Source organism: Monodelphis domestica, chromosome 5 (assembly GCF_027887165.1).
Source record: "Monodelphis domestica isolate mMonDom1 chromosome 5, mMonDom1.pri, whole genome shotgun sequence".
Lineage (NCBI taxonomy): Eukaryota > Metazoa > Chordata > Mammalia > Didelphimorphia > Didelphidae > Monodelphis > Monodelphis domestica.
This window is the reverse complement of record NC_077231.1, coordinates 128,543,531-128,552,051: the sequence shown is the minus strand read 5'-3', so window position 1 is coordinate 128,552,051 and position 8,521 is coordinate 128,543,531.

The following is an 8,521-nucleotide window of genomic DNA, read 5'->3' as shown; positions in this document are numbered from 1 at the left end:
TATAGCTGTTCTTTTTGTGGTTACAAAGAATGTAACCACAAAAAAAAAAAAAAACTAAAAACTAGAAAACTAAAATTAGAAAACTAAAGGGAAATCCCTTAGTTGGGGAATGGTTGAGCAAATTGTGGTATATAATGGTGATGGAATGCTATTGTGCTAGAATGAATGATGAATGGGATGGTTTCAGAAAGAGCTGGAAAAACCTACATGAACTGATTCAGAGTGAAATAAGCAGAATCAGGAGATCATTATTTACAGTAACTGAAATATTGTAGGACTATCAAATGTGATGGATTTGGTACTAAGAGCAAGAAAATGATTCAGATCAATTCTGAGGGACTTATGAAAAATAATGCAATTCACATCCAGAGAAAGAACTGTTGGAGTAGAAATACAGATGATTACATATGATTTATCACTTGTTTACTTGGATATATGTTCTGAGATTTTAGTTCTATAAGGTTATTTGCCTACAAAAATAAGTAATATGGGAACATGCATAACACAGACTGAATTTCTTGTCAAATCTGAAATTGTGGAAGGAAGAAAGAAGGAAGAAAATATGGATCACATAATTTTGGAAAACATGGAAATTTATTATTAAAATGAAAAAAAATTAAATTCAGAGAAATAGACTATATAACACTCAAGACATGGGTAAGAGATATATTCCATTATCTTAAACCCTTATCTTCCATCTAATTTATATTTTTATTTAATTAATTTAGAATATTTTTCCATAATTATATGATTTGTGTTCTTTCCCTCTCCTTCTCCCTCCTCCCTCCCAAAGCTGACAAGCAATTCCACTGGGTTTTATATGGATCATTGTTCAGAACCTATTTCAATATTATTAATATTTGCCATAGAGGGATCATTTAAAGTCAACATCCTCAATCATATTCACACCAAACCATGTGATCAGTCATACATGATGAAACAAATATTTTTCTTCTATGTTTGTGCTCCCACAGTTCTTCTCTAGATGTGGATAGTGTTCTTTTTCCTAAGTCCCTCAGAATTGTCCTGGATCATTGCATTGCTGCTAGTAGAGAAGTCCATTACATTCAATTGTGCCACAGTGTATCTTGCTGATGGTTTTAGATGTATACTTTCTATTATTTCTAGGAAAGACCCATCTATCCCTATATTTTCTAATGGTTTCAATAGGAATGAGTGTTGTATCTTGTCAAAGGTTTCTTCTGCATCTATTAAATTGATCATGTGATTTCTGTTGGTTTGGTTGTTGATATGGTCAATTATATCGATGGTTTTCCTAATATTAAACCATTCTTGCATTCCTGGTATAAATCCCACCTTATCATAGAGAATAATTCTCGTGATAATTTGCTGAAATCTTTTTGCTACTAACCTATTTTGAGATTTTTGTATCTATGTTCATTAAGGAGATTGGTCAGTGTGGATGCAGCCAGGTCCTATGTTATCCTAACTGTTACTCTATGATATCTGAATGATATCTTTTTAGCAGCTTGTAGTATCTTTTCCTTGATCTGAAAGTTCTTGAACTTGACTATAAAATTCCTGGGCATTGTCAATTGGGGATTTAATGCAGGAGGTGATCTGTGGATTCTTTCAATCTGTACTTTACCCTCTTGTTCAAGAATGTCAAGACAGTTTTTTTTTTTTTTGGATAATTTCCTGTAGAATGATGTCTAAGTATTTTCTTTTGTCATGAATTTCTGGTAGTCCAATAATTCTTAAATTGTCTCTCCTGAATCAATTTTCCTCAATTATTTTCATTCTTTTGATTTTGTTTTATAGACTATTACTGCCTTGTGAAGTCATTTGCTTCTAGTTGGATTCTAATTTTTAAAGACTGAATTTCATCCCTGGGTTTTTGGTCATCCTTTTCCTTTTGGTCAGTTTTTCTGTGTATGTCATCCTTCATTTTTTGCCTCATTTTTAAGCTGGTCAATTCTGGCTTTAAAGACACTGTATTCTTGTTTTAGTTAATGTGTCTCTGTTTCCAGATGACCTATTTTGCTCTTTAAGTTCTTTTCCCAATTTTCTTCAGCCTCTTTTAATTGTTTTTTTTTAATTGGGTGTGTTCATTTTTAAACCCTTACCTTCTGTCTTGGAATCAATACTGTGTATTGGTCCAAGGAAGAAGAGTGGTAAGGGCTAGACAATGAGGGTTAAGTGACTTGCTCTGGGTCACTCATCTGGGAAGTGGCTGAGGCTGGATTTGAACCCAGGACCTCCTTTCTCTAAGCTGACTCTCAATTCACTGAACTACCCAGCTGCACCCTTGAATTGTGCTTTGAGTTCTTCTAAACTTTTGAATCTAAAGTCTGTGTCCAATTCACTGGGGTTCATGAGGTTTTGCTTGGTATTCCTTGGTCTTCCTCTGTTCCATTTGTTCTTTGTTTATTAACTGTATAGAAGCTGTAGATTATAATTTCTTTTTTTTCTTTTTCTGTTGTTTACTCATATTTTTTCTTCCCCTTTCCCCCCCATCATTGGCTATCTTCTTCCTCTTCTGTTTATTTACTAGACCTCTGGGTTTGGGCTACTGTGTCCTGAATGGGCTTCGTCTCTGCTCTGCTGATTAATTGTTTTAGGCTAACGGAACTGACCTGTTGTATTAATTAGCCACAAGGTCAAATCTTCCCCAGCTGCCAGCAGAAGCTGAAAGTGAAGGTGAAGGTGTGGAGGATGAAATTAGTTACCTTTGTCCTTCTCTCTTCATTTTTGACAGCTTCCTCCCTCACAGCTGTCAGGTTACAGCCTGAGCTTCCTGTGTAGTAAAAAGTACTCTGTCATGATTGCAGCCTTCAACCTGGGATTCCAGTCAGTCAGATTATTACCATGGGTCAGCACAGTAGATGGAGGATGGGTGCTAGTGATTGAGCCTCTCTGCCCTCTGAAGGCTTCTTATCTGCACTATTGCTAGACTGGATTAAGTTGGCTAAGCAGATCTGCAGATCTAGATGTGCCCTGAGGTCAAAACCTCCAGAAACAGAAGCCCAAGATGTAGGAGGTGTGGCTTAAAGCTGCAACCCGACTGCCCTTCTCTCTGCCTTTCTCCTCTAGCTGCCTGGATACCAGCTGTGGTCAGAACCATGACCCTCACATAGCTGTGGTAGCAAGGCACTCCCTCTAGGCTGGAACCCTTGCCCTGAGATGTCAGCAACCACCAGAGTCTCAGCACAGTAGTTAGGAGAAGAGTCCTGGGACCTTCTTTCTTTTTTTTTTCCTTACCTGAGAATGCAACCTTCTCTGCATACCTTTTAAGTTGAATCAAGCAGGAGAGTCCCCAGACTCTGTCCTCATATTCTTTTTTGTTTTGTATCCCCCTTGAAGCTCTTTGTTTTTGATTGGTGTAGAAGGGTTTTCACAGAGGACTCTACTTTTGCTTCTAAGCCACCATCTTGACTCCTGAAAGTGTACCTTCCATCTTAGAATCAATTCTGGGTGTGGGTTCAAAGACAGAAGCTCAGTAAGGGATAGGCAAGGGAGTTTAAGTTATTTGAAGTATCTGATGTCAGATTTGAACAAATGATGTCTTATCTCTAGTAGAGAATGCATATATATGTATATATACACATATAAATATGTGCACATGTGGTTATATAATATATTCATGAATGCATACTAGATAGATAGATAAGATAACTTATATTAGACCATATGATCTAATATAAAGCATATCTCTAAACAGGATAACTTGGTGGTAGAGTAGATAGAGTGCTAGGTCCTGAAGTTCAGACTTCAAATTTGGCTTTAGAAATTTACTAGCTATATAATCTTGGAAAAGTAACCTAATACTGTTTATCTTGGTTTTCTCTTCTTTTAAATTAGAGGAAAAGGGAAATAGAAAACCATTACATTTTCTATGCCAAGAAAACCAAAATCAGGTCACAGAAAGTGGGACATAACAAATGACCAAACAATAAGGAATATATATATATATGTATATATATTACATATATGGGTATTTTTATTTATAATATATGTAGGTCTTAGTTTCTATATATGTATATATAGGCATTCCTCAATAGATGAAGATATGTGCAAAAAGTTCTAGAAATAATTGAAAACTTTTCATGACCACATTAAAAATCATACAAATTGCTAATTATAATAGAAATGAAAATTTAAAAAATCTGAGGAGTCACCTCACACCCAGCAGCATATCAGTTAAAATATTTTTAAAATGCCAATAGTCAATGTTGAAGTAGTTGTGGAAAGATAGGCAATAATGAATGACATCAGCATTTTGGACACAATTTGGAATTATGCATAAAAAATCCTACAAAAATATCCATATGCTCCAAATATTTAAAGAAGCACTTTTTGTTATAGGTTATAATTGAGAACAAAGTACACATATCTTTTAACATTGTGACTTTTCCACTGAAGCTTCAGTAGATCATGAGTCAGCATGAGAAATTAAATTAGAATTATTTTGAAAGTTTTGCTGAAGCCTCTGCAAAGGTCAGCAGACAACCAAGAAAAAGTTTAGAAACTATGTAATCTGTGACCAAATATTTATCTCAAATTTTATAAAAAGACACTATAAACATCTAAAGAAAGAAGAGAAAGAAAAAGAAAATTTCAGACTTCACCTCTGATATGAAAAAAGGACCAAAAAATTTCTATATGGATTTTCCAAATTGAGGGAAAGTTGAGGTGAAGAAAGTAATGCCTTCCTGACACCAGAGATATAGAAGGAATGCCTGTATATGTGTATTAGTTGAAGATTAGCTAAATAATTTGTGATACATTAATACAATGCCTTACTAGGCTATGTATTAGATGGTTGGTTTGAGTATAATGGAGAAAGAATTGATGATAAATAAATGCCCAGAAGGTAGAAGGAGGGTGAGATGCATCCCATCCCCCTTCAGTCTTCTTCAAATGTGTCTCTCATTAACCCTGCCTTCACTCCCCTCTAATAACTGATTTAATAGGTGAACCTCTTCCCTTGTGGAAAGAAAGAGAAATTAGCTCTCTCCCACTTCCACTTCCCTCTTCCAGTCAATTTAGGATAACTGACAACTTTATTCTACAATTGTAGTTAGGGGTAAAATAAGAAAGATATCTGAAGTTTAAGGTCTAGAGGAAAGAGGGGAAAGGAAATCCTTGTCTGTCTAAAATCTCCCTTTACCTTCCTCCAAAGTCGAGAGACTCAGGATTGACAGTCTGGTCTCAGAGAGATTCAGGTTTATGACCCCTGGTCTTTATCACAGCAGAGCCAATGTCCAGATCCAGGGTGTCACAGTTGCTGTGTGAGATCTTGTTATGCTGTTTCTTATTCTTCTCATGTTTCTTCCACATTTCTTGGTATCTTTAAGGGGAAATGGTGATTAATTTCAATGAGGGGTTTTTATAATAGCTGAGGATACAATACAATCTCTGATCAGATCATAACCTTTGCTGTCTCGAGATAGAGAGATGAACTGCCTCTGCTTGGAATCTCCTGTTCCCTCAATATTCCAAGCCTTCTCATCCATCCCCCGATGTGGATGGAAACCTTTGCATTTCTTCCAGACTCTATCATTCAAAGACTCTGGATTATTCTTCTATCACAGCTATAAGCATAATGTATAGTGGATACAGAAATTAATGGAAATATATATATATATATATACACATATGTGTGTGTATATATATATATATATATATATATATATAAACTGATAAAAAGTAAAGTAAGTAGAGTCAAGAAAATAATATTGATGGTAACTACAACAGCGGGCATGAAAATAACAGCACACCAACCAACGAAAATTAAATGAAACAAAATTACCAAGATTCAGAGGGACACTAATAAAGAAGTATGACAAAACACCCTTTACCTATCCCTTTGCAGAGGTGAGAAGTACACAGTTCTTCTATATTGTACAAGTTTTCAGACTCTTTCAATATCTGGGTCAATTGTGCTGACTTCCTTTTCCTCTCCAAAAAAGTACCATTTTTCACATGAGAAGGCTCTCTAGGAAGTGAAGAGGATGGATATATATTCTACTACAGTACTGTAAGAATCAGAAAAGATCAATAAAGCTTGTTTTAAAAAGTAAATTAATTGGGTAGCCAAGTGGCTCAGTGAATTAAGAGTCAGGTGTAGAGACTGAAAGTCTTGGGTTCAATTTGGCGTCACCAACATGACAGTAAAGGAAAGTGATAAATGATAGAGGGGATACAGCAAAATTGGGATATTAATGCATTGTTGGTGGAATAATACATTGATCCAACCCTTCTGGAGGGCAATTTGGAACTATGCCTGAAGGACTATAAATCAAAGCATACCTATTGATCCAATAATACTACTACCAGGTCTGTATCCCAAAGAAATTTTTAAAATTTGTGGTAGAGTCATGGAGAGAGAGAGAGGACTTGTAAGCCAAGATGCAAGAACCAAGGCTAGGGACCTAACCTGCCTGTCAATCAAGAGGAAGGTTCCAAATGGAATGTTCCCAGCCTTGGTTCTTGCATCTTGGCTTACAAGTCCTCTCTTTCTCTCTCTCCATGCCTCTACCACAAATTGGGAGTGATGGTAGAGACCTACTGGTACAAAACTATTTATAGTTTTTTTGTTTGTTTGTTTTGGTGAGAAAGAACTGGAAAATAAAAGTATGTCCATCATTTGGGGAATGGCTGAACAAATTGTGGTATATATTGGTGATAGACTACTATTGTGCTGTTAAGAAAAGATGAACAGAACTAGTTCAGAAAGAGTTGGAAAGACCTACATGAACTGATGCAGAGTAAAAAAAGCAGAACCACTAGAATATTAGAAACAGTAACCATAATATCATGGAATAATTAACTATGATAGACTTGGCTACTCTTAGCAATATGACCTAGGAAAATTGTAAGAGACTTATGACAAGAATGCTATCTGCCTCCAGAGAAATAACTATTGGAATGGAAATAAAAAGATTTTTAACTTTAGTTTACTAGGGGTTTTATTTTGTAGTTTGGGGTTTTATAGGAATATTCTCTTACAAAAATGAACCATATAGATATATGTTTTGCACAAGAATACATGTATAGCCTAGATCAAATTGTTTGTCAGCTCTAAGAGTAGAGATGGAAGGTAGAAAGAGACCAATCTGGATCGTGTAACTTTGGGAAACTTATGGAGAAATTTATTATATGTAATTGGAAATACCTTTATAATCAAATTTGGCATCAGACACTTCCTAAATGTGCGACCCTGAACAAATCACTTCATGCCAGTTGTCTACTTCATTTTTGCTCTTCTGCCTTTTTACTAATACTTTGTATTGTGAGTCAGAATGAATACTTGTTTTAATTTCAAGTAAAGTAATTAAATACAATATGCATTGTTCTTTTTAGAGGACTGGTAGTTTAATACCTTTTCTTTTAGTGGAGATGTAGTAAGTTTCAAATTCCTCTTTCACATTATATAATTGTTCTGAAATTTTTTAAATACATGGTACCCAATTTTAGGATATTTACCAGATTATTCTAAGACAAAATCCTATTTTCTTTATTACATACATACAGATATTTATATATGTAAAGGGCCAAAATATAAGGGGATAATATAATAGATTGGACAAGATTATTTAAGAGTAGGGTCACCAGGAATTTAATCAATTCCTTGAGCTGAGAACCTGGAGATGCATGAAGCCTCTCTAAAGAGGGGAAGCCTCTCCTAAGGCTAGTCCCTTCAGAAAAATCCAGGAAAGGAGTCAGCCCTTTTCACTCACTCCATGTGGTAGTTCTAAGGGAAAAATACAAGAATAGTCCAAGATCTCAAGCTGGAGCTCCTTCAAGATCAAGTTCAAGGCAGAAGATGGCTTCACAGGAAATTCTTGGCATTTTTAAAGACCATTCCCTTTTGTCACTTCCTGTGACTTCATTCCATTTTACATGTACCAATTACAGCTAAAACTTTGCTTAGGACTGTCCAGGGAGTTATCAGTCACTTCTGATTCATCATCCACTACTTCACATGTGGGTTACAGACCTCCCCCACTCAAGTGTAAGTGGGGTGTATACACTTCTGGTTGTAAAATCTAAATATGGGCAGGAGAGAGTTAATCCCATCTTCACTATTGTGGTTGAAAATTAACTCTTCCCTGATTGTGAAGATAAAAATTATAACGTCTGCCTATTTTTAGAACACCCTACTTAAAGTTGAGTGGGAAGATCTTCCCATTTTTAGATCTAATCACCAAAAGTGTAAACATTCCACTTAATCATTAAGTGGGAGGTCTGTGACCCACATGTGCAATAGTGGGTGGCATCATAATCAACTGACTGCTCCTGGGCAGTTCAAAGCAAAGTGTTAAACTATGATTTGTCCATGTAAACAATGGAGGAAGACACAGGAAGCGATGCAAAAGAAGTTTCTTTAAAAGGAATGGTTGCTTCCTGTGAGGCACACTTCTTCATTCTTTGGAATGGAGGCTGAAGGAGAAATCTGCTGACTGGACCCAAGACCCTGTTCCTGATGAGACTATTGGACTGACATGTGGTAAGTAGAATCTGACTCCTTTCCTGGATATTTTCTGAAGAAACTAGC